Raw genomic sequence first — 27,859 nt, 5'->3', positions numbered from 1 at the left:
ATTACGCCTGTCAAACTTTGTAGAATAGCTGCATCTATGGCAAATATATACAGTATTCTGTACAACAGCATCTCCTGAAAATACCTCATACTTCTGAACAATCAAGGAGCCAGAAAGATCAGAGCCTTAAAATGCAGGACCTTCCCCCCCCCCCCCCCCCAAATATCAATTTCAAAAGATAAACTGGATTCGTCTTCAAGGAATACAATATTGATTTTATCGCACAAAGCATTAAGAAGATCTGATCTGGAATTCTATGTTCTGATCAGACATGTTCAAGAACAATAAACCAGAAGTGGAATAGAAAAGAGTTATTAGTTTTAAGTAGAAGACAATGTAGAGAAAAATGAAAACCTATTGAGAGTCTAGTCAAACAAAGGATGACAGCAGGTATAAGTGTTCTTTGTAAATATACCATGGGGTAAAAACAGTAAGAGCAAAAAGAATCAAGCTCAAGGACAATGGTAGCACAAGAACAAACCAGAACAAAAAACCCCCTGAATATAGTCTAAAAATGAAGCAGTCTGTCACCTTCCGAAAGTGAGGTTCTGAGACAGGCAAAGAAATAGAAGCGAAGCGTGCAACTGACTATGAAAGAACATAAGGAATTTAATAAAAGCATTGTAATGAGAGGTTTACCTGAAATTTTAGCTAACAGGACTCAGCGCATCATCAGGTCCCTCTCATTCTCTTCCTCTCCCTCCTTCTACATTATAGATAATGCTATTTTTCAGCTATACTTTTTAATACAAGTTACTGCTATAGTTTCATGTTTTTCTTCCTATGAACTCTACTCCCTTGATGTTTTTGAATTATCCAGTTACGGTGAAATAATCTACCAAAATAACAATAAAAATGTATCATGTCTGACTATTCTTAGAAACTCTGACAAAGCATTACACTAAAGATGTGACAGAACTTTTGCATATATAGCATACCTATACATATTTACCAACTAATAGTACATCAACAGAGCATGTGAAAGAAAGCTGGAGACTAATTAGAGCAGTCAGTATAATGTAAATAGTTATGACTGCATTAGAACAACAACCAAGTTTATTACATATTTATCACGTGTTATGTTAATGAAGAAAATGCAAGCAACCCTAAAAACAGGTTTAGAAAGGACTACGAAGCAACACAGCAAAAATTATCTGGGTTAAATCTAAACATTAGTTGCTGCATATTTTAACAGGCAGAAGAATTTGGAAATAAGGAATACAGGCTAAGAATAACAAAAATAGAACATGTAAAAATTTAAGAAAATACATACTCCTGGAAAGAGATGGTAGAACTGCTAGTTCCACAATTAGTGTACTATTATCTTACTTTTTAACACACCAGTATTAATTAGTGTTTCTTGAATCATTTATTTTTAAAATGTATAAAATTGCATAAACTTTGGATTCACCCACTGAACAAATATACATTTTTCCAACTTCCACCAGAATGTCTACTTAACTCGCTTCTCTTTCTCATAGTCAACTGTATAATACCCCACTATTGTTTGTTTTTTTTTTTTTTTTTTTTTTTTTTTTTAACCAGGATCTTGCAACTCACTAATAGTAATCTATGAAATCTATTAGAGCATAGCAATATTCCTCCTTTTTCCTGCCTCCTCCCTCCCCTTGCCTTTAGCTTTTCTGATCCAGATTTGAAGGAATGGTAAACCTTTTTTTTCCCCATCCTTAAATTCTTTAAGACTGAGTTTCTAGCAGATGACAGAACTCATTGCAGACTTTTTTATTCCGAAGTCAAGCTACTCAGCAGTTTTACTGTTGTTTTGCCTCTTTTGAAGGAATCTTACTTTTCATGATAGTTTATTATTAACAGTTAAAGAAGTTATGTCACACCAGGCTTTAGTTTATGCTCTTAAAAACAAAACATTTTAAAAATCAAAACAACTTAAATACAAATTTTTTTTTTTCCCTAAAATGCTAATAAAAAGTTTGTTGGAGGATGTCCTTAAAAAGTTCTGCATGTTTGGGTTTAGAATTGACTTCTCTAGGCTGAACAATGAAACAAGCAAGCAATGGTACAGGGTTCAAACAGAGCCACGATGAGAATAAGCAACATTTGTGATTAGAGTAAATGGGAGCAGAATCTGGGATTATAAACCAGAGCAGTACAGGCCAACACTTTATTTTCTAAAGTCTTTCTTTAATTACTCAGAGCTGGTGAGACTGATCTTAGTCCAAATATAAAGAGAGGATTTAGTGGTTATTAACTAAGAAAACATACATCATCTAAATATTATGCAGAAGAGGTGGCCTTGGCAAAGAACTAAGAATGCTCTGAAGACCTGAGATTAGGCTTTGAAACGGGGCCTACAACATCTAATAAATCCATGAAATATATGTCCAGTACTACTGGAAGATTTTCATTCCTTAAGCAGAGTACAGTCTCGAAGTAAATCCTAAATAGATTGTAAAACACAGTTTACTGGTGCCTTCTCTCACTGACTTCTATTGATTAACATCCCACCCCACCCCCCAAACAACAAAAAACACAACCGAAAAACCCTTCAAAACTGAAAGACAACCCAGGTCTCCAAACTTTAAACTGACAATATGCAATGCTTTCGTTTTTACAAATAATCTAGTAAATATCTCAAAATAAATATAAGATGGCCCTAATTCTGCCAAGGTAGTATTTGGGTTGGGTCCTTATTTAACAGTATAACTCCTGAAAAATCTTTGGGCCTGGTTGTGCATCTGTATTCCACCAAGCAGATGGGCAAGCTGGCCCAGCACTCTAAGAATTTAGCCCATCTCCACATAAAGGCAGTAATCAAATTAAAACTGAGCCTGCAGGATTCAGAGAAGACAAGCATATGACACCAGTAACAGAAAAGTGGCACGTTTCATTAACCTGCAACATTAATAGTTTAGTAATACATATTATGGGCCCTCAAGAAACACGTTTCGTGAAACATTAAAAGTTCTAATGGCTTAGAAACTTCACATTTACAAGTTCGGAGCAACAGACTTGGAGACTGAAGGGTTCAGTCTACTTCAAGGACGGACACAGTAGCAAGGGAGACCAAGTGCCTACCCCACACTATTCCTCCCATTAAGCTCATACTGACCAGAGACCCCAGAACAGGAGTGGACGGCATACCAAGATCTTAACAGCTCTGAGACACATGGATTAGGAGTGAACTGTATTTTAAACCTGGAAACACGTAAACTTTATGATGCCTAACTGACAAAGCTATTCAGCAGATGTAGTTAGAACAGCAAAAATGCTATTTCTGCAAATGTGAGTCAAGGCACACCAGCAGAAAAACATGATAATTATCATAGAATGGTTTAGGTTGGAAAGGACCTTGAAGATCATCAAGTTCCAACCCCCCTGCCATAGGCAGGGACACCTCCCACTAGACCAGGTTGCCCAAGGCCATGTCCAGGCTGGCCTTGAACACCTCCAGGGATGGGTCCTCAACAAACTCTCTGGACAACATGTTCCAGTGCCTTACCACCCTCAAAGGGAAAAAATTCTTCCTAATGTTCAATCTGAACCTGCCCTCTTCCAGTTTAAAGCCATTCCCTCTCATTCTATCTCTACATGCCCCAGTAAAAAGTCCTTCCCCAGCTCTCCTGTAGGCCCCCTTTAGGTACTGGAAGGCAGCAATAAGATCTCTCCAGAGCCTTCTCTTCTCCAGGCTGAACAGCACCAACTCTTTCAGCCTCTCCTCATAGGAGAGGTGCTCCAGCCCTCGAATCATCCTCGTGGCTCTCCTCTGGGCACGCTCCAGCAGGTCCATGTCCTTCTTATGTTGGGGACTCCAGAGCTGGGTGCAGTACTCCAGGTGGGGTCTCACAAGAGTGGAGTAGAGGGGAAGAATCACCTCCCTTGACCTGCTGGCCACACTTCTTTGGATGCTGCCCAGGATACGGTTGGCCTTCTGGGCTGCGATCACACACTGCTGGCTCATGTTGAGCTTCTCCTCAGGGCTGCTCTCCAGCCATTCCTTGCAGAGCCTGTATTTGTGCTTGGGATTGCCCTGACCCAGATGTAGGACCTTGCACTTGGCCTTGTTGAAGTTCATGAGGTTGGCTTGGGCCCACCTCTGCAGCCTGTCCAGGTCCCTCTGGATAGCATCCCTCTCCTCCAGCAGGTCTGCCTTGCCAAACAGCTTGGTATCATCAGAAAACTTGATGAGGGTGCACTCTACCCCACTGTCCATGTTGCTGATAAAGATGTTCAACAGTACAGGCCCGAGTACTGACCCCTGAGGAATGCCACTTGTCACTGCTCTCCACTTGGACATCGAGCTGTTGACCGCAACTCTTTGAGTGCGACCGTCCAGCCAGTTCTTTATCCACCGAGTGGTCCATTTGTCGAATCCATAATTACATATCATAGAATCACAGAATGGTTGAGTTGGAAGGGACCTCAAAGATCATCTAGTTCCAGCACCCCTGCCATGGGCAGGGACACCTTTCACTCGACCAGATTGCTCAAAGCTCCATCCATCCTGGCCTTGAATGCTTCCACAGATGGGGCACCCACAACTTCACTGGGCAACCTGTTCCAGTGCCTCACCATCCTCACAGTAAAGAATTTCTTACTAATATCTAATCTAAATCTACCATCTCCAGTTTAAAGCCATTACCCCTTGTCCTATCACTTCACTTGCTGATATCCAAAAGCTTTCCAGTATATCTAGACCCTTCCTTCCATTCAGACTGCTCAGGTAAGTGAAATTACATTTAAATAATGTAGCTGTGGCATTGCAAGCAGTATGTAGTAAGGGCAATCTTTTAAACCAAAATGTTTTTATAAATGTATTTTTATTATCTTTCTTTTATCAATGTTAATATGGCAGACAGTTATGTTTTCTCATAAAAATATCTCAGCCTTAGAAGTCACCCAACAGAGAGTTATTAATTTAAGACGGAGTTTGACTTTCTAAGTATTAATTGTTTCTTTTCTTAGTGCTGTGCTGGTCATTGCACTAAATATTATTCAGGAGGAAGTCAGGAATGGAACATTATAAAGAAACTTAAACATCTTATTTACAACTGCTGATCAGGGAGCATCAAGCACCTATTCAACTGCTTCAGAAGGATTGATATAAACAGTGAGCAGGAGGGCAATAAATAGAGGCAGCCAAAAGAGTCACAGCAGTTTCCAGACTTCTTCAGAAGAACACAAGAGTAATAAATAAAAAAAATTAGGGAATGGTAAATTCCTTCTTACATGAATAATCAGAGTATATATCCATGAACACTATTAAACATTTCACGAACAGATAACATGTACCCAAGAGTTTTATAAGAAATGGATAATGCTCCTTATAAAGATTAAAATTAATTCATAACTTGGACAGCATCTGTTTTAATCCTCAATAACATTTTAACAAAATCAAGCATTGCATAAAATCACAGTAGCACCCATCATTATTTAACAGAGAAAACTCACCATCCAGAGAAGGTTTCCAGTAAGGTTCCAGAGGAACCTATACCAAGGCAAGCGACAGGTATATGCCACCTAAACCCAAGACACAGCTCCAGCCAAAGTTAGGCTTAATAGAGTAAATTACTAAATAAAATTATTTCTCCTGTAGCATGCATGAGATCATGTGAACATAATATTTCAGTTTGGCCACACAATCGGTGTACCTACAAAAGAACTGCAGTGACATAAAATAAATAAAATAAAAAAAATCAGCATCTTGCCAAGTCATGCGAAGCATTAAAAACAATGAAAATAACAAAACATTTCTATTATTATTCTTTGCAGCATATATTGACGTAGCAGTCAATAATACTGATTACATTCTAACGTGTTTCTGATGTAGTACATTTAAGAGGAAAAAATAAAGTGGTAAAGCACTCAGCTTTGATGTGGACAGTTTGTCCCTATGATCCAAGGAATTAATAGGAAACAAATCATGCATTAACTTCAAAGCAAATATTAGTATGCACTTTCCTCACTGGAAACCCAGTCAAGAAGAGATTTTTCCCTTAATCCACAATATTAGTTCTGGATAAGAAAATTTATATACATTTCTTTGTGAGAAGTAATCTGACAGGCTGATAATTTTTAAACTCTGCACACAAACAGTTTCAAAACAGTTTTAGCCCTGTACCTTAGCTTAAAGAATGAAGCTAGGACAGTGTTCATAATTCCCACCTTCTAAATGTTGCACAATCTTTACCCTTTTCTTTGAGAAGGCACTAGCATTTAGCTTCTGAATCTGCTCTTTAAAAACTGAGATAAACCAGAATAAAACCAATGCAAAACTAAAAAAAACAAAACAAACCCAAAACAAACCCAAAACAAAACAAAACCAAGCAACCAAAAAACCTAAAACATCAAACAAAACAACCAAAAAAACCGCCACTACAATAAATATTTATCAAACAGTTTATCTCTCTGAACCATTTCACCACAGAATAATAGGGAAGAACAGCGTGGGAGGGAGGAATGAGATCATTACAGAGCCAACTGGCTTAAATGCTGTGAAACCTTCCTTACAGTCGTGCCACCAGTTCCCAGTTTCTGAGTGAAATAGGGCTAGTGGGATTGAAACCATAAAGTTATGACTCCATTTCCGTAATACTGAATTGCAAGAAATACAGTTATTAAGAAAAAACCTTATCATTAAGTTCCTGGTGAAATGAAACAGAAATAAAAATAGTGGATTTTCTGTAAAATAACATTTCATAAAAGTTACTGTTACTCAGTTAAGGTTTTCTCTACTCATCTTGTCCTCAAACACACCACAGAAGTGCTGTAATAGCTAAAAAATAACTCCAGCCTATCAGACATGATTTTATTCTTTCCTTCAGCTCTTCACCTGAATTTTCCAGTTTCATTGTGCACTATTTTTCTATTGCAGTTCTGTGTGAATGATTGTGAATGTAATTCTTCCTGTTCCACATTCGACTATTTAAACACAGTAAGGTGTTAAAATCATTGTAAACACTTGTGGTGGCAGAAGCCGATTATTTTAAAATGGCACCTAGTGGACCCGTTTCATAATTATTCATAATGAGCAAGAATGTGACAGAACTGTTCTGAAGGGACTTCAGCACAGCAATTTTCCCATGCTCTATGAAAAATGGTTGCGTTCAATAAATTACTAAGTTTTTGTTTCTTCCACTCCTGGCTTGTGATAACGACTATACACACCCTGAGGATTTATGCACTGAAGCTAATTTGCCGAGTTAAACAGCCATCAAAATCAGCACTGCTCTGAGCTTAATAACCTGTTACAGACTTATAAAGCATTCTATAAGAATACTACTGACTGTTGAAGTAACGTGCTCTTTTAATTTTGCAATACAGCAAATTAAAATAAGGTATCTGAAAAAGAAAGACAAACTGCCTTCTGGAGAAGGGGAAAAGTAAACCACTACAGTCTGCATTACATTAACTGCTCTATTGGAGCAAGTACCTTAATTTTTCTTTATTTCCTTGTAATCAACAAGCAAGCTTCTGGGTAAACAAATAAAGGAAGTAGTGCTATATTTTCTTGGCTATCATGGTGGACCAGAATGAAGCACTGGTATTCTCGGCTTTCTTGAGTCCTCACTCCCCACTGTGCAACAGAAACATTTTCTTCTATCCAGTAAAACAATGTCAAGAAAGCCTTAGAAAAACACTTTCATATTCACCTAGTTACTAACTATTATCAAAATAAATTTACTATAAAACACAAAAAAAAGTAAGCACAGGACTGTAATGCCAGGTTAACAAGGAATTTAGTTTTATCAATGGCAAAATTGCTGCTCCAGTCTTTATTTGGCATGTATTTCTTGATACAAGAAAGAAGCCAACGCTGTATCTCCTACTATGCATCACCTAATATATCTCAGTCTTCACAAAGTATTATAAAGGTTTTAATATAATTTTGAAACCCAGAAGCTAGCAGGGAACATGTGAAAACATGCCAAATGAATGCCAGAAGAGAGAAAAATAACACAGGCTGCGACTTACATTGAAATGTCATTCACGCTTCCCCATTTCCCTTCTTAAAACAAAGAAGGCTTTTGTATTAACTTAATGCATGGCCAAGACTTGAGTCTTCGTTAGGTTTTGATAAATACATTCTGGTTTTCCTGATCTAAAATTTGCATGTTGTTTATGTCGAGTTTAGCAGAAAGTGTATTGCCGCGATTGAGAGACAGGACGCAGCTTGATGCAAGCAGAAAGCCGCTTATTGGAAAAACTTTCAGGCGTTATATAGAGATCGCATCACAATCTGGTTGGTTCTTTCAAACACGTACAACTAACCCTACTACTTCTAATTGGCTACAGATAACATGAAAGGCCGTTGTTAGGGGCTTTCCTGGCACTTCTCACAGCCCATTGTTATCACCTGCGTAGGTGTGTGTCCCAATTAAGACCTATTCATCAGGTGGCTCCTTCCTGCAACCTCTTAACCTTTTAGCAAGGTCTATGGCCCACAAGCTCCAGCAGATCTCGGCTTATCAGATGTGTAGAGCTTGGGGTTTTGGTCTTTAACCCGTCTCTTTCCAAATCGCCTTGCAATCCTTGTGCCACAGTATGTACTACTTGTTTAGAAATATGGTTTATTTAGTACATACTTCTGTATGACATCTTCTCTTTGTTAAAGAGCCCTCAGATGTGGAAACCCACTGAGTCACAATGCCATTATGCCACACAAGGAGCAGGATCCATCAGTCTAGAAGCTTTTGTTTGTAAAAAGTAAACTCTTTACTAAAGCATCTCTGCTGCTGTAGTTCAATAGGTAAAATGCCTGTTTATCTTCAGTAAACTGGAGGTTCTTGGCATAAGAGCCTAGCAGCAATTTTTGCCTTTATTAGGCTCTGCTCAAAAAGCCATTATAGAGCTTTGTGTTATAGCCCTCTAGGCACAGACTGCTCCCTGACCTTAAGAAATGAAACTCTCTTTTAGTCTTATATTCTAATTTTAGTCCAAGGAGCCAAGTCACATATCATGGAGCTGTGCAAGCTGCTCACAAAAAAAATATCACAAATTAAGCCTTTCTTCCATTTCATGGAATGAATGTCTGCTGGGGAAGCATTCTGTAAGTATGTCTTACTTGACTTATTGTACATATAAGTGATAAATAGTTAATGGCTAGCATTTTCCCAAATGTTAATAGAAACGTTAATATGAATTTATACAGTGAATTACATTAACACAATTGGTTAAGGTTTTTACTGAAAAAAAAATTAAATTAGTTTACTAGGGTGCTTTTTGGCTTGAAATCAAACAGATAAACTCTGAAAACATTCCCTTAGCATTAGGACTGAGTTGTATGGAATCTGATTATTCTTTTGTTGTTGTCTTTAAAGACAAAAACTAATGCAAGGAAATCTCACCAAAAATCATATTTACAACTCCGTGTTGACTTGAAACTGAATGATTAAAGACAATTTCTGTGTCAAGCTGTGGGTCAGAATAATGTGCCGTACAGTATTTCAGGCACTGAAGCCAACTATCTGTTTGCTCCAGTAACACAAATGTGAGGATGAATTCTGGCACTCGTCAGCCGATGATAAGCTGCTCCCAGACTAATACTTGTCAGCGGAGCAATAACTGATTAAACAGTAAAAATGTACTGAAGAAAGGTGACGAACATTCTGTGAAGGAAATATTTAAAAATTACACCAGTCACTATAGTTCACAACAGAGTAATTCTGCAGTTCCGTGTTTTAATTTCTCACGGCAAACTATCCAATACCAATTTTATCCAACATTTCCCAGTAGAATACTTGCAATACAAAAACACAGCAAAAGCAAATGCATATGAACTTTGCTGTATCTAGTAGCAAATTAAGTACAGTAACCTTGATACTACTGTCAGTCTGTATTTCATAGGATGGCTGCTCTTCCATGCCACTCTCTCCGTCTGTACAACTGAGAGAGACGAGGGCCTTCAGAGATCAGCCTGTAGTCATTGATTTTTCCACTTACATCTGACACTTCAGAGCAACCTAGAGTCTCTTCCAAAAAGGGCCACCTTTTCAGAATACTGAATGATCATCTGCCCATTGAGAACAGGATACATTTGACAGAGCGCTTCGTTTTCTTATGCCCCGCACTGCAGCAGAAATGAAACACGATCTAACAATACGTTACAAGCAGACTTCTAAGTAGAGGTAACAGAGCCAGATTCCACCCTTTTTCTCGTGCTGAGTACCGGGAGAGGAACGGAACGGGATAAGCAGACCTGACGCGACCTGCGAACAGCAGTTCAGTTCAAGCAGCTCTTATTACACACCACCCGGAGCTCGAGGACTCAAACTGTAGGAAAGAATGTAAACCATCTTGGTTCTCAGCAGTGCTGAGCACCCTCAGATAACGTGCCAAGCTCTAGTTCTCAGAGGTCTTCCCAGAATAGGTACAGAGCAACTTAACTCAGGTGCTAGTTAGAATTCACTATATTTAACACTGACAGAAGACATTCAGTAGGTTAAAGGACTAGGGCTTAAAAAGTTTTAAAGAGTTTCTGAACAAGAGGTTCAGAACAAGAACTGTATGACCATGTACTGTTGTCTTAATCGCTTTATCATATTTGTCATTATCATACAGAATAAGATGAATCTCTATTAGCACATTACTATTTAATATGCACATAGAGTCAGATACAGCGTAAATCAATCTCCAAATTAAATTTGTGTTCACATTTAAGGAATATTCTGAAGACCCCGATTCAAAGCGATATAAAAACAAAAGCTTGATCATAGATTAGCTGGCAACTTTCAAATATGAGAATTACATAATTCAAAGTCAATTCTCAAATTATTTACACTCACATAAAGAATGAATACCGAAGACTGTTTTCCATTTTAAATGCTAAAAATTTTCCAACCTGTGATACTTAATTACAAGCAATTTTTAGGTACAATTTTAATTCAAAGGATGAACTCGCTGGGTCAAACACTTGACTGTTTTAATAAAACATGTATCAAGGAGTGTGATTCACTACAGCTAAACAACAGCCCATGTTCAGAAAACTAGCAATTGGATTGCAACTAGCTCATCCATGACCAAAACTAAACTCCTCTGAAGTTTAAAATAAATCATCTTGAATTCAGAGCAGCACATTAAGCAAATCTGAAACAAAGTGGGAGGTATGGAGATATAACTGCCTATTAAAATCCAGAATGTTTTTTCCACTTCACAGCTATCTCAGTAATGATAGGGTTTAGCTGTAAAAACAAGTTGACAGAACTGGATGGGCTTCTGGAAACAAAAATTATTTTCTCCAGCACTACTGGAAAAATGGTAACTGCACTTATCTAGTGAAAGGATGATTACGTTTTATGTAGAGTCCTCACAGGGATTTTGGTGAGAATTAATATTTTTAACGTGCTTTGAAGATTAAGTACTCAATAAGAGCACAGTTCATTATTCATTTACTTTAGGAAAAGTAGAATTCTTTACAATTATTGTTTCTTGGTTTTGTTGTAATATCATTGCATAGTAGGAATAATATTGTAAAATCATGTACTTAAATTTTATATAATAGTTAAACTGCAGCTTTTCATAAATTTCCCCATTCCGATGGTTTTAAACCAACTTCCAGTACTTTGGAGGTTTGAAAATATTTTTCCTTAAATTTTCAAGCATAATTTATAACCTGGAACTCAGGCATCTTCCAAAGCAGTGAATCCTCACTCAATTTTCTTCTCAACAGAAGAAACCATCCTTCTTGACAGAAGATGTTCTTTACTTCAAAGTAAGGACACCCCCTCAATTCCATCTGTTCCAGAAAAGTACTCACTCACTTCAGTGAGGTTGGTAAAAGTCAGTTTTTTTTTTTTTTTTTCCAGGATTAATGTGGAGAGAAGGCTGGATCAGAAAGAATGATGCTTGCAAGCTGAGAAATTTCACCTGCCCAGCTGGTATAAGACACTTGACACAAGACTGCCATGCCAGGAACAAGATCTTCCAATCTGCTTCCGCTGCCTGGTACTGTGTCCGATCTATTTCGCATTGGACAAACATTGCCTGGTGGCCGTGTTCTCTGCAGGATGTATGCCAGGTGAGAGTGAGGTTATTGGCATTTGAAATGCTGTCCTGGCACTGGAGTTGGATTCAACTCTTCACTGCTGTTAGAAATTACTAGTGGAAGAATCATTCCACTGTAATGAATGACAGACAGGATTTTCCCCCTTATCTGATTCTTAATCAGCATGCGTCAGCACGAAATCTTGTAGTAATGAAGTCTGAATCCATGGGAATTTCTAAACTGTCAGCATAAGGAGGAGATCTTCCAACACATTAACTGGAGCCTGGGCTCTTTCTAAACCTGGAGATACTCTGTTCAGCTCTATTGCAGTAATTAAGGACAACTACCTTATAAATTCCAGGCAAGAGAACATGTAGCATTTAACGGTTGCCATTTTAATGAAAGTGTGCTCTTTTGGTTTAATACTGTGTTCAGCCACCCTTCTTGAGCTTTTTCTTGTCAAATCTGTGGAGTGCCTACCTTGTAACATAGACCTTAGTAGATTAACTGGAAAGCTTCAAAGAAAGAACTTGTCCATTCAGCATGGAGACAATGTATGTCAGCTATCAAAGGACTTCACAGACACACCAAAAAAAACAACCCTATGAAAAGCGACAGAGTTTAAAAAGCAAGGATTTTATGCTTGAGGTTAAAGATACTGAACTACTGGAAGAAGGATTATATAGAAGTCCGTCAATTTAAGGACATTAGAGGCATGTTAAAAATCTTTATTACTGCATCAGAAACTCCAAGTTATTTTCCAATTTATTTCGTTTACGTAGCGATATTAAAGATTTTTTCCACCTCAAGTTTAGCGCTGCATAACATCATTTCTAGGTGGGGGCTTGTTTGTATAAATTGAAAAGTGGTGTCAGACTAACAAGTAATACTATTGATTGTATCTATTAGAATAGAAATAGATGAATAATATTATAAGAAGCAAAGAAAGAAAGGCTATGAAACAGAACTAGAAATGAAATAAAAGTATTTCTCAATACTTCTTCATAAGGCAAAAAGAAGTTAATTGCTCCTTAAAGAAAATTAAAATAACATCTGTTGTAGTTACAAACTACTTATATTTACAGTGGCCCAGGGAAAAAGGAAAAACTATATCTACAGCAACTGCTAAAGGTAAGATAAGTGAAGACAGAGGAGGACAGGGAGCAAAAAAAAAATAAAATCATCCTGTCCTTAGTTATCTACCATTGTTCTTATATAATTTATTTCCTAAAGTTTGAGAAACAAACAATCTCTGTATTTTAGGTGACTAAGTACTGTTAGACTTCTTTAAAAACAAGTTGGGGGGGGGAGCGGAACATCTTAAAAATAATGTATGAGAAGAAAAAAAACAAACCAAAAAAGACACACCACCAAAACACTGACACTCATTGGGCTAGCAGGCAGAGAGGCAAGAGAACAGGTTCATTGAGAGAGAAAGAAAAATTACTGTAGAACCACCAGTAGCTGGGACTATAAAGGACAACTGCTAAAGAAACAAAGGAACTTAAATGTCTTCTTCCAGATCATAACTCCTGTCACGCAGGCAGCACAGTGTCCATTTATCACTTGCAAGACTGAGATTCAAGACAAGAATCCAAAAACAGATCAGGGTTTAATCACAAGGGAGCAGGCAGAAAACGACCAGCTTGGAAAGCACAGATGAAGGGAAGGAATGAGGACTCAAATAAAAGCAAGCCAGAAGGGGCTGAAGAGCAATTACTAGAAGAAGCATCATTGAAGAGGCTGAAGTCATGTCCCAATGGAGAAAACAGAAAGGATAATAAATTCTGACAGGCTCAACGTAAAAAACACAAGGAAGACTGGCCAAGTAGGAACAACTGGCAAAACACACGAAAATTAGTAATAAATCTTCCCTCAAATGCATCCAGAGCAGGATTCCTCCTGGAGACTTTGCAGAATGAAAGGATCAGCACAACAGTAGCATGCAAAGACAACAAGGCAATTGCTGAGAATCTAAATGACTTATTAGAATCTGTATTCAGTGCTGAAATAGTCTGGGAAGGCACAGAGACTGACCAGCTAGAGGAACAGTCTCAAACTGAAGTGCACATAGAAAAAAAAAAAGTGTAACTAATTGAAAAAGGAACACAGTTTATGAGAAACAAACATAATTTATCCGGGAATTACTAGCTGAACTCAAGGGTGAATCAGTGAACCACAAACTGTTGTATGTAACATCTCCTCTAAAATCACCTCAGAATACGAGGCCTGGAAGGTGGCAGATGCAATGATAACTTCTAGAAAGACTCCCATATTTACCACTTTAACAATATGCAATAGAAGTAGCAGACATAAAATACATACAACAGACTAGTCAACATAGTAATGAGAAGTCTTGCTTGACAAGTGACAGAATCACAGAATAATTTAGCTTGGAAGGACCTCTCTAGACCACCTCATCACAATCAGACTTAAGAAAGCGCTGATCTCTATCAGTTTGCTCAGTGCATTGTCCAGTGACTTCTGGACTTCAAGAACGGAGATCCCACAGCCTCTCTAGGCACTTGTTCCAGTCTTTGGTCACCCTCAAAGTGGAAAAAAAAAAAAATAAAAATTGCTCTTTACATCAAATTTTAATTTCCCTTGTTGCAGCTTGTGAAGAGACTTTGAGGAGAGTCCGTTTGCTTCCCCAACACTCTCTCATTAGCTAGCTAAAGACAGCAATGCTGGCAGATGTCACTGCGAGGCTGTTCTCTAATGGTCTCCCCCAAGTTTCCTCCTCTGCTTAAGGCTAAACAAACCCAGCTCTCAGTCTCTTCTTGTATCTTATGTACTGAAACCCCCTGAACATCTCTGAAGCCCTTGACTGATCTTGTTTCAGGGTATCAATGTTTTTTTGTTTGTTGTTGTACTGGAGAACACCAAACTGGGCACAGTATCCTAGAACTGGTCTCCAGTGCCGAACAGAGACTCAACCTGCTGGCTATGTTCTTACTAATACAGCTGAGTATGCAGTTGGAGTTCATTGCTGCATGGGTGACCCACTGACTCATGGCCAGCCAGGAATTATCTGCAAATTTGCTGCAGTGTACTTCCTCCCATCACCCAGGTCATTAATGAAGACATTAAAACATGATGAGGTCCCCTATCTACCCCTGAGGAACACTAGCCACCTGTTGGATTTCAAACTACTGATCACCACCCTTTGAGACCAGCAGTCTAGAAAGTTTTCTACCTACATCTCTGTAGGAATCAAGGTTAAAAAAAAAAAAAAAAAATTTCATTTATTTCCTCTCATCCACACCGCTAGTCATCTGATCAGAGAAGAATGGTCAGGCACAGTGTGCCCTATCTAAAACATGCTGGCTGCTTGCCATCACCTTCTTCTTCATCCATCTGGACAGAGTTTCTGGAAGAACTGGTTCCATAGTCTTCCTGGTGACAGAACGGAGGCAGAGCAGAATGTAATTCCCTGGATCCTCTTTCCTTGTCTTTCCTGAAGACAGCTGTGACATTTGCCTTTTCTCAGTCATTAGGAACTTTCCCCAAATGCCATGACCTTTTGAAGATGTTAGAGAGCAGCCTCACAGTGACATCTACTAGCACCCTCATCTGCCTTGGAAGTATTTCACCTGGTCTGTGGACCCTTGCATGTTCAATCAGTTTATAATGGTCCCTGACTTGACCTTCTACTGCAGGTAACACTTAACTCCTGCAGATTCTACCGTGAAGTCAGAGAGGCTTCATGACAAACCACACCAGTAAAACCTGAGGTGAAAGCAACACCGTCTCTCATTCTTTCCTGTAGCCTTTGCTGTGAGGTCTCCTTCCCCACTGAGCACTGGAGCCACAATTCCCTTGGCTTTCCTTTTTGCTGCTGATGTACTGCAGAAGCCAACTGCAACTCTTTAAAGTGGTAACAGCAAACTGAAGAAGGCTAATGCTGTTAATCTGGACTTCCAAAGGGATTCTCCTTAGAGAACAACTCTCTTCTACTGCATAAATTTCATGGATAGACTCAGCCTAGAAAAGATCTGTTGCTAGAAAATAAACACTACTGCAGGTAATTCCATAAAGCTCTAATTTCAGTATAATTTTTAGGGCAATTAGGAGTACTTTTTATTACCCATCTACAATTTTATTACAATTTCTGCCTCCTAATGCTACTTTAAAAAAAAAAAATAGTTTCATCTACCAATTTTAAATGGAAAAGATTACTGCCAAAGAATAATAAAAGATTCACACTTGCCATTTTACCTTTTTTTTTTTTTCCTCTAAACACACGTACCCCACTTTGCATCCAAGACTCCTCCACTTTCAAAGTAGGAATTTCCAGCTGGTTATTTGAAAACTAGAACAGTACCTCTTTGGATTTGGCCACATCACGTGCAAAAGAAAGAGATATATAAAGGTACTCAGGCAAATAGTTCTGGCAGTGTTCTTTACACTATTTGAAAGGCTCATGTTGCCTAAAGTTAAAAGGTAAAGGTAAATTGTGCATTCCTAATGCAGAAGAAATACTTGTCTCAGCTCATTGAACTAAAGCGATTGTTCAACAAGTGCTTCACCTATACAAATATACAGTTCACATAACACTGAAGGTCAAAAGAGATGAGATCAATCTGAATTTCATAGGTCAAATATGCCAGATATTTATTTTTAATGCTTTAGGTAGCAATACTGAGTACTAATGCCAACCACATAAGAACACACAATAGGTGCAACATTTGGAATATTCCTTATCTTTTCTCCATTCCTAACAGTTAATTCTCAGAAACTGTTTTAAGACAAGTGCTGTGCTAAGTTAGAGAAAAAAAATAATCAAAACGCTAAACACAAGAAAGGTGTAACTTACGCATTTATGCGTACAGTGAAAAATATTCATAGAATAAGCTATAGGAAAAAAAAAAAAAACCCACACACAACAGTGCTAGAAGTAGCATATATAAGCTAGGAAAGGCATGATGAAGTTCTCCTGTGCCATCCCGGATGTTTTCTATGATGATAACCATTCATTACTGAGTAGAATTCAATGCATATTAATATTCTAAGGCTATGTGTTTCTTCTGCACACAACTTCTCCTTAGAAGTCTCTTAAATTCTAGTTTTAGTTTCACAACTGAATCCTTTCTCTTAATAAACATGCACAAACCCCTTCATTAATAGAACATTATCATTAGTGACACCTCGGGAATGACTATGCAATTATAAAGTCCACAGAGCAGTAATGCATCTGAGCTTTATACAATCTTTCAGCTGTACTCAAACTACAATTTGTGAAATCCCTCTAGCTTCTATGATATCTTTCTGGAAGTTTGCTCCTGTCAGCAATCACCTTTCATTCTTTACAAGCAGAAATATCTAACTTTAATACAATATGAATCTTGAGTTTTGTGTTTCTACAGGACAATGATCCCCCTGGAGGCAATCTACTGGTGTTTGCAGTGCAGAGGAGAACCACAGGAATGCAGAATTTGCAGAAGCTTGATCAGAAGGATAAACAAAGGTTATGTGTGTACCATTACCTCATCATATTCAGTTTACTTCAATTAAATAGCTTTTATTCTATCCTAGACTTGCAAGTTGTAGACACATTGAGAAAGCAAGCTCTAAGCAAACGTCTTCACAGTCATACAAGTTTGTAAGTAGAACTGTATTTCTGATTTTCATCCCAAGTGCAACAACACTGTTTTTACATTTCCTGCCCTTAGATGGCCACTGTCAATTACAAATAGCCCAGGCACTAGCAGCCATCACACTTCTATGCCAACTTCCTTCAGGGATAGGGGAAGACATGATGCCTCTTTTAGAGGCCAAGGAAATCTTGGCTTTTCATCTGCACAGTGAAACAGTTCAAAAAAAAAAAACAAAAACAAAAAAACAAGAAGAGTTAAGGATGGAACATCAACTGACATTTATTTTTATTTGGATTACGTTTGTGTTTAGTTCCATTTAATATGTTTGGGTGTTGTGGGTTGACCCTGGCTAGCAAACAAGCCCCATCCAGAAGCTCGCTTGGTCCCACAGGACCCCGGAAAAATCAGGAAGAACAAGAGTGAGAAAACTCATGGGTCAAAACAGAAACAGGAAATCACTCATCAGTTACTGTTGCTGGCAAAGCAGAGTCAGCTTAGGGGATTTAAATTCATGTATTGCCAATAAACAAAACCTGAATTTAAACACTAATTCAAGTATTGGGAAGCCAAAGGTGACATTTCAATACTTGGGGAAAAACACCTTCCTTTCTCCTCTGCCAGACTCAACTTCACTTCCAGGCTCATTTCATGTCAAACACTTCGCACCTCCCCCTCCCTTCCTAGACTCCACAACTTCATTCCAGACACCTCTCCTCCCTCGCTATTGCCACAAGTCCCTTCAGTGAGGCAAGGAGGACTGCATGGTGTCAGGGGTCTGTGCTTAGTGGTTTCTCTCTGCCACTCCTTGTTTCTCACTCTTCCTTCTGCTGCTCCTTCCTTCTCACCCTTTTCCTATGTTCCATCCTCCGCAGGCTGCAGTCCCTTCAAGGGCTGTGCCCGCCCTGCCATAGAGCGGCTCGTATTCCTCTGCTCTGTTCCCTCCCTCATGGTGTTTTCTGCCCCTTCTTAACTGTTTTCACATAGATGCCACCAAATTGCCTGATGGGCTCAGCCATGTCCTATGATAGGTCTGTTACAGAGCTGACTAGAGCCAGCTGTGTCCAGCTGTGTCTCTTCTCCCCGAAGCCACCCTTGCAGTCTCCTCTCACTACCTTGGTACCAACATGTTGACACCTGCAATCAATACATTTGGTCAGGTCTAATTCAACCCACTACGAGCAATTCTGTGGTTGAGTCAAGTTAAATGACATCATAGTTAGATTTCAGTTGAGGTAAATCAAAATATGAGCAGAAACTTAAAGTAGAAGCTACTCTTTTTCAAACTATTGTTTTAAACTTCAGATTTATTGTCTGTGAGTTCTGAAACTGCCAAACAAATACAATGACTTATGAGAATTAAGTTTGCAGCAAATACTATTTCAGTTTTCTCTATCATGCAGAACATCTACTACAAAAGGCATATTAGTCTTGAAAAATAAACCCGCTACATTAATTTGTGTAGTTAAAATTGGCAGTCTAAGTTCTCTGACACTTAAGTCTTAAGTGACTTAAGTCATTCCCAAAAGTTTAGTAAGTTTTGTTGCTTAAACAAGATGCAGTTAGCATGCAAACAAACCAGGAACTGTTTCAGTCACTTGCTACACTTTCCTTCAGAAGAGACATTCCTTCTAATTAGAAGGACATCTTCCTACACAGCAATAACTTTAAACGTCATTATTCTAAGACATATTCGGAGATGTGTCTTGTCTGTTTTTGCTCCCCACGCACACTGGTTGCTGAAAGGTGGCCAATTTGCCCTTTTCTTTTTTTCCCCCTTCCAGCATTTAGCATAGTTTTCAGTCCTGTATTTTCCAGAACTGAGTCATTGCTGTTTACAAAATTTTTAATCCCCTGGCTGCTTTTCAGCATCCGAGTCCAGGAATATACTCTGGCCAGAGTCTGACTACATGTCACAAGACGACATGTGTGCATTTACACATGAAATCTGACTATGGAGAACAGAAAGGACCCATGAGGATTCCTGGCTGGCATAATTAAGGGAAAAGGCAGTAAATTACAGTTTCCAAGAGCTTTAATTGTCTTGTATTGAGCATGATCAATGCTATACAATCATGTAGAAAGGCAGATCACTGACTGCTGGTTTTGCTATTGCGGCTCTGAAGACAGAGTCATGACTTGTATGGTTGGGAGGAAGTCAGGGAAGCTGTCACAGCAAAACAACACTCATGATGAGGGATTTCAATTCCTCTCATTTAAATTGTATAAGTATTATAACAGTGCTTAATGTAGAAACATGAATTATTTTTTTTTAAGAAAAACTATGCAGTCATAAAGCGTATTTCCAGAATGCAAACAAGTACTGTTTTCATGAAGTGGAAAAAATGGTCAAAAACACATTTTAGAGAGCAGTTATCCTTGCCCATTACCAGTGCACACAAGCTTTATTCCCTTGCTGCTCAGCAACCAAGAATTAGTTTCAGGAGCATCAGTCCATTTACTCCAAAGTCAGTTTATTTCAAGTAGTACAACCGATTCACACTATTTTGTCCCTGCTTATCACTGTATCCTTTTAAAATGTGTGCTCCTAAAAAACAAAACAAAACACCCAAGCAACAAAACCACCTGACACTTCAGTTTACTCCTGCTCTCCATACACTTTGGTTTTAATATCTTAAGAACGCAAGAACTGCCTGAGGATAGGTGATTCTTTTTTCTCTTTCTAGATTGAATCAGTTCAATCATTACCATGCGTTCTCTTTGGAAGCAGTAGAAAATAATACTTATTGTATGGAAAAAGGAAATTCCTCTTCAGAGGTACTTTTTCTGATCTGATTTATGTACAAGAAAGCCACTGTAATGGCTTTCCAGTGCCCAGAAAGTCTTGTCTGCAGGATTAACACAGACACACTAAGATGCTAAGGAAGTTAATTAAGGCTTTAGGTACACTGTCTTGTTATGGAAAAATGTCAACTGAAGATGAAAATCACTACAGAGGGAATTATCATTCTTAAGGTCTTTTTGAAATTTTTGTCAAGGCAGTCATGCTTAAAAGTTTTGATACATCTCACAAAGTTATACTTATGCACATGAACGAGTTTAGATTCGCCAAAACCCAGAACTTACCCATTCCAAGTAGTTATCTACCTTTAGGACACAATTCATCTTATCCTAAAGAAAACATCCACTTTAGATGACAACCATTTGGATCTTCTCTGACAACAGAGTCTAAAAAACCAGCTCAGATGTCAAGTTCTAGTCTAGAGATTAAAGGTCAGTTACATTAATTCTACCCAAAAGATTAAGATGATTTTTTTCCTTCCATTTATTTTCCAGAAGCTTCAACACAAATTTGTTTCTTCCACCACCTGGTGGATAAATGTGTTTCAAATTATCTTCTTCTGATAAGAACTACCAGAATGAGAAAGTCCAGCATTTCCACTTGGGCTACAATGATTTACTAAGATTTCATAACATCACTCCCCTAATGCACGAGACAGCATTTTCGTAACTGGAAATCACACAGTAAGTTTGACTCTAAAGAGAAATTAGCATAAGTCAGCAGAAACTATGACCTTTCTATTTCTTTGCCAATGAAAGAACAGAATCTTATTCCTTTCCAATGGACCTTGCATGGCAAAAAAAACCCAGATTATTAGCATGTCCGTACTCAGAAATAGACTTCACGGCAGGATGGCTTAGTCAAACAATGAATGTTTCTTTACAGTTAACAGAGGCTGTGCAACCTCCCTCTCTGCATGGGAAGTAAATGCTAACTTGCAACTTGGAACAAAGCTTTCCTTTTTCTCCGCTCCCAAACAAAACACAAGCAGGAGTATTTGTCTTTTATATTGAAAGCCTCTGTCTTCTTAACTGCTGAGGCCACGGCTTACAAGTTTTATGAATTTATTGCGCATCTTGGATTTCTTTATTTCACAGAATAAGCAGGCTGTTGCAGATAGGAGCAACTTCTACATGTCAAGACCTGCTTAAAAACAGTAGCTGAATCAAACGTTCACTTTTGTCACGTGTCCCATGCAGAACTTTTCCTGGCTGACACAGTCTCCAAAGTAACTGCCTTGTTAAAACTAGAAGTTTCCACAGGGAATGAGCAATTGAAATTATCAGGGCTAGCACATTATTTCATTATATTGGAGAAAATTATTTTATTACTTCCAAAAGAGAAAGTTCTGTACATACCTTAACATTAACTGATTGTTTTATTATTATTATAACCCTGCATAGTCAGACGGTATTGACCCCATTTCACAAAACTGCTATAATTTCTATAGCTTAACAAAAACTATTGCATTGAAGTACAAGCTCAGGGGCCATTACACTTTTTATGTGATGTTTAACACTTAGAAAGCTTTAATAACAAAAGCGACTTTTACTGGGCTACTCTTCCAACTGGCAGACCTTGCAATTCTCACAGTATTCGTGCCCTAAGTAAATTTAAGAAATATTTTTTTCCTCAGTCCTTTGGAGAATTTTAAATTCAAGACAACCTTTGCCATCCCTTCTGTACCAAAATGGAGAAAATTGTTTCTGACTGTTTGAAAACTCACTTTCTTCAGATAATAAGGTTCTCAGATCTGGCTCATAGAAGAGAAACAGAATAAAGAAAGCAGCATGCAAATACTCAGGTATCTTTTATCGGATAGAACCTCTCATATTCTGCACTAAAAAGAAGTAAAAAAAATTAGCTAATCTTTTTCTCTCCTTTTGTAGCATGTTGAGACAGTGCATAATCTAGAAAAGAATAACTCAATTTTCACAGTATTGAAAGTTTTTCAGCTGAAGGGGGGAACTTTTAGAACTAGAGCACTCCGTTACCATTAATTGACAGCACTTTTAAACAGGCTGAAGTCTACTTTCACTACAGACAGTTCTGGTGTAAAAAAAATAAAATACAAAAATAAAATAATTAGATGTTACTATTCATATTTTCTTGGTAATTAGTTTTACCCAGATTGTTCTTGCTCCTAAAGTTATTTTCAGTAATTGTCAGCATTTCTCTCTCCTTCCCTGCCATTGTGAAATCTTATTTCTCACTAAAAAATTTCACAGTCCATCATCAACCCATTCTTGTCCCCTTATCAAACATTCTTTAACACAACAGAAGCTACCAAGCCACAACATAAAATCATAAGATTAAGAAGCAGGATTAAAACAACGATTAGCCACCATCTTAACTAAGTTCTTATCATGTATTATTTCCCTCAGTCTACAAACTTGGAATTTGAGAATCGTAGAGCTTGGATTCTGCCTTATGCAGTCTAACACATTCCCCACACTCAGACAGTTAAATTTCACACAGTCAAGAAAGAAAGCATGCAAACAAAGCACCAGAGAAAAATCTAGGGTACTGGACAGAAATTACTGATTTTGCCTTACACTCTCATGGGAACTTCTGAAAAAAGGCTTTTGTGTGTGCATCTTTGTATGTATGTCTGAAACGAAGACGCAGCATATTACCATGAGTTTAAATAAAGGCAAATGATGCTGTTGCATAGCACAATTATGCTTCACTTTTTTTTCCTAAACTATTTCATTTTTTTTTTTTTTTTTAATTGGAATAGCAAAACCAAAACACTCAGAACTTCCAAACCCGATCTGGAAAGAACTATCTTTACATGGTATTCACCCTTAAAGTAGTCTGTTTCTGTAGATAAGTAAGTGTTTTGTTCGTGTTAAAGGGTCAGCATACTGGCTAACTCGACTCAAACTTCTGACCTACTACCACATTTTAGAGAGTGGTTAATCTTTCATTTATATTTCCTTGTGTGGCTGAAACTGCGCTCTGTTGTATTTGGAGGGTTAGTAGGAATAGTGTTCCTCAAAGGGAGTCTAAGTCATTAACACTACTTCTCTACTATTCTATTTCAAATCCAGAGATTTTAATCAAACATATCACCCATTAATGTTATTCATTCCTATCAAGTAAACATCTTAATCATCCTTTCTTTTATTACCAAATTAAAAATCCAGAAGTCTCAAGATACTTGTATGAATTTTTCTCTTGTTAGGTAATCTCTTTAGCAGCTTTTCAAATCAATATTAACAGACAGGCAGACAGTGGTATCTTTGCAGTAGAATATGCCAAGTTGCTTATGGGTTTTCCAAATACAGCAAATCCTTCCAGTTGACAAAAAACTGAAGGATATGAAAAAACCCAATAGTGTTTTTGATTAATTTTAAGCAAAAGTCCTCCTCTCTATTTTTTTAATACAGTATTAACCTCCAAGTGTCACGTTCCGTACTGCACAACTCTTTACATAAACAATCTCTATTTTCAGAAAGCCTTTTTTAAAATTATATATATATATATCATGCATTACAGTGATAAAGGTACAGGTTATAGAATATTATTGTAGGAACTGGGATTCTAAGATCAAAGCAGAGTCTTTTGATCCGGTCTATTCTTAGTTGGAAGAGCTCCTCTTTATTTACAATAAGATGATTAAACCTGTTCTAACAAATAAGTCTCCTTACTTCAAGTGAAACCTATTTAAAATATACACTTTTTGTTGGCTAAGCAACTACAGTGCTTTCACATCTTTTAAAATTATCTCATGAAAAAATATGGCTTAAAGATATATGTATTGCTATGCACCACCAGAAACTTGTCAGCCTATACACTACGTATTTATCTAAACAATATTCTTCCTTTGCGATTTTAAGACTAGTATATACTTATGTCATTCTCTGCCTTGATGCATCAGACAACACAATTTTGTTCCAGTTGATCTCTTCTCAGTTTTCTTCCATTAGTGATTATTTTGAGCAAGAACTACATGCAAAATTCCAGAGGGCTTCATTCATTAAATTAGAGTTAAAAAAAGCATGCTATAAACAAACACCATTAATTTTAGCTTAAAGCATGGATTAGAGGCATAGCAAGTCCCAGCAGAAGACACAATATATAAGCAATTAAAATACAGGAGAGTTTTGGAAAGAAAATAACACAAGATTGAACCTGGATGAATATTTTAACACACTTACAGAAATTATTTATTTGGAAAAAAAATGCTAAACCAAAGCATTAGTAATGATGAACACAAAATTACACATAATGTGATTTAGTGACAAAGAAACTTATGTGATTATTTGTCAGAGTAGACTAATGATTACAAATTGACAGACAGTTCTGAGGCACTATGACTGCAGAATATTAACATAGACCCAAACACTTATAAAGAACTCAGGGAAACAAAATAACACAAACAAAAAAAAAACCAACAAAAAAAAAAAAAACAAGGTGGAGAACTGTAAATCCACAGGTAGCTATAGGACCACACATTAGGGAGGGATATGGTCTGCTTAAGCAGTACCAGGAGGCTACCTTTAGAACTAGTATTTTGAAGTCAAGAAAAAGAATATTTGGAATATCACTGTTTACGGGGGGGGGGGTGTGCGCACGTGCTCATGGTATATGAAGTGGTAAAGTGTGCTAAACCCACAAAATTGAAAAAGAAAAGTTTGTCAAAAAACAGGCTCATGGTGTAAACACCTGTGTGTCCTTTGGAGTACCTGCAACACCCAGTTTCACCACCAGGTTCTAGTCTGCAGACTGATATTGCTGCCTGTCCCTCTCTCCCTTCCCTAATTCCTGCTCAACAGGATAGATTCACCCTGCTCCTTCTCACCTTGGAAGCAGCAGGACAGAACATCCAGATAAGAAATGAGTGAAGTCTTAAAAGTACCTCATTCATGATGTTCTCAGCATCATGGGAAGAACAGTAACTGTGGTGACCGAAGTTTACCAATTTAAAGAGTAACACTGTTACAAGTTATGACATAGTTTTACAGATATATACATATATAGCAGTATGCCTGAATTATACCACCACTAAAAATCCAAGGTGAATATGATGATCCTCTGTAAATATGAGAATACCTAGTCTCTGTTCGCTACACTAATACTATCCTACTTGTATTTAAAACATTTTACACGTGTCGTGGTTTAGGCCAAATCCACTACTGGGGACCTGAGGGACCCCAGATGGGACTGACGGATGCTCCCCTCTACCCCTCTTCAAAGAGAGAGGCAGAGGAGGAAAAAGAGACTTATGAGTTTAGAAGAAACTAAACTACTTCAATGAAATATTAATAATAAAATAAAAAGAAATAATGAAAAATATATACAAAACCATATCAAGCTCCCGAGATGACAATCACGTCACCGGCTGGCACTGGGGCAGTCCCAGGCTGGACGCAGTGACAGACGGGAACTGGATTCTGGATCTGGATTCAGGATCGGGATCACAGGCAGACAAACAGAGTCCTCCTCAGACGTCGGCCATTGAAGGAAGAGAGCTGACCCTTTGATCCCTCAGCTTTTATACTGAGCACGAGGCAGATGGGATGGAATACCCTGTTGGTCAGTTTTGGGTCATCTGTCCTGTCCGCTCCTCCCCGCAGGTGGGACCCCACTATGCTTTTCCGCTTCCGACCCTCCAGCAGGGCATATAACAAAGTCGGTTGGCCTTGGCTGTTACAGCAATAAGTATAAGCCAGAGCCTCTCTGCATCCCATGCCTGGGCATCAGCTATAAACAATTGGTCTTATCACTCAGAGAGTGAACACTGTCTGCACAATATGCAGTTAATTTCAGTAGTTAGAAGAGGCCCAGCTAAGAAGCAAAGTTACAAAACAAAATTGTTTCTGTTTTACCTCAAACCAGGACAACACGTTATATAGGCATCACTGCTGTTAGATTCTTCATGTATTTTAATGAAGTTCTCATTTCTTTGGTCTTATGCATTTAGACTTATGAAGACATTAATGGAAAACAATACACACTTTATTTAGCTTTTACATTATTTGTGTTACTATGTTCCTATAAGAAGTATTTAGTCAGCTATTAACAGGACAATAAGACATGCACTTAGTATCCAAATTACTGTTATACCATGAGCTTTCTTTCCTAGTTTTTTAGTTTATCTTTAATCTTGCTGGATTGTGCATTTGGCAGTAATATTTATATACAAATATATATTATACACATGTGCAAGGGTGGACAAAATTTTAAGATATAGCCTATAGAAAACCATTATGCCCTAGCTGAAAGGTTTGTTAAGTCCTCTTCCTCCTAATATTGTTACTTCTGTTCATACAGTCTCTATGATCTCCAAAACTCCATTGTATACCTTAAGTCTTAGCTCTCCATCATTTTAGCAACCACAAAAATCAGTGGTTGTTCCTGTCTTAACAGAGAAGAAAAAAGTTAGACCAAGGGAAGAAAAACTAAAGTTTAAAATAATTTTTATGTGTATGTACAGAAATAAATCTCTTCCTTTGTCAGAAGGTCCTTAGCAAAATGACTATTTTACCTTTTCTATTTGATGCATGACAAACTAGTTAATAACTATTGCTTTACATGAGGTCTAATGCTGTAAAAATATATCTGCAGAACAGAAAACACTTCTAAGTTCTGGCTAACAAATTTTGGTTTTGTGTGTTTTCCTGCCACACGGCAATAGTCCTTATTTTCCTCGCTTTCAACAGAAAAGCATTACTGGAATTCCAAAAGATGGTGTATGTGCTTTTATGTGACACATATGCTGAGGTTATAGATAAAACATTCTTACTCACAGAACACGCTTGAAGCAGAACAATAACAGGATATACAGGCAAAAAAAAAAAAACAACAACAAAAAAACAACAAACAACAAACACCATTCAGAGTGTTAAAGATCCCTTATCCCATTTCAGCTGAGAAATACACTCAGGGAGTGAAATGTTGAGATTACTCAGTAGTGTATTGTCAGCTCCAATGCATTTTCCATCACCACATGCTCTGGGCTTCATTAAAACAGGGAGATAACATTACTGATGACATGTCAACAGAGGTCAGTGGCCCTTTACATCATATGCTGATCTCCTTACACAGTCAAAGCAGATACAAGCAGATATACACTCTTTTACCGTCTTCATTCTTATTTCATATACAAGGCCTTTCGACTGCTTTATGTTCAAGCTGGTATTCCCCAACATTAACATTCCTTAACATCCCTATCTTTAAGAATGAACCTTCATAAAAAATACAAGGAAATAACGTTTCCCAAGCCTTCTCCCCTTTTTTTCCTTAATGAAAATGATGATCAGATGTAAATATTTCAGAATACAAGACTTCAGAAAGCTCCATTGCTCGATAATAGAAGTAATGGATAATATTTTTAGAAGGTTGAACTATCAGTGGTGTCACTAGCTACCATATAAAATTTCTCCCCAAGTAGCATACCAGAAAACCTCTGAATTCCACTTTCACTGCAAAGGTTTTCTATGCCGGCTTACATACTGGAAATATAATAGCTTAGTTTTTCCTCCCAGGGTGAAAGAT

General features: G+C 37.8%; 1 protein-coding gene across 2 annotated transcripts in view; it reads right to left on the bottom strand.

Annotated features, from left to right (window-relative positions):
* DMD (dystrophin) overlaps positions 1-27,859 on the bottom strand; it is a gene marked incomplete at both ends in the record, with an annotated part of 1,177,430 nt that overhangs the window by 893,001 nt on the left and 256,570 nt on the right. The window lies entirely within an intron of this gene.

Source organism: Vanellus vanellus (assembly GCF_965231255.1).
Source record: "Vanellus vanellus genome assembly, chromosome: 1".
NCBI lineage: Eukaryota > Metazoa > Chordata > Aves > Charadriiformes > Charadriidae > Vanellus > Vanellus vanellus.
Note: the sequence above shows the minus strand (reverse complement) of the source record. Positions and strands in the feature narration are given on the sequence as shown.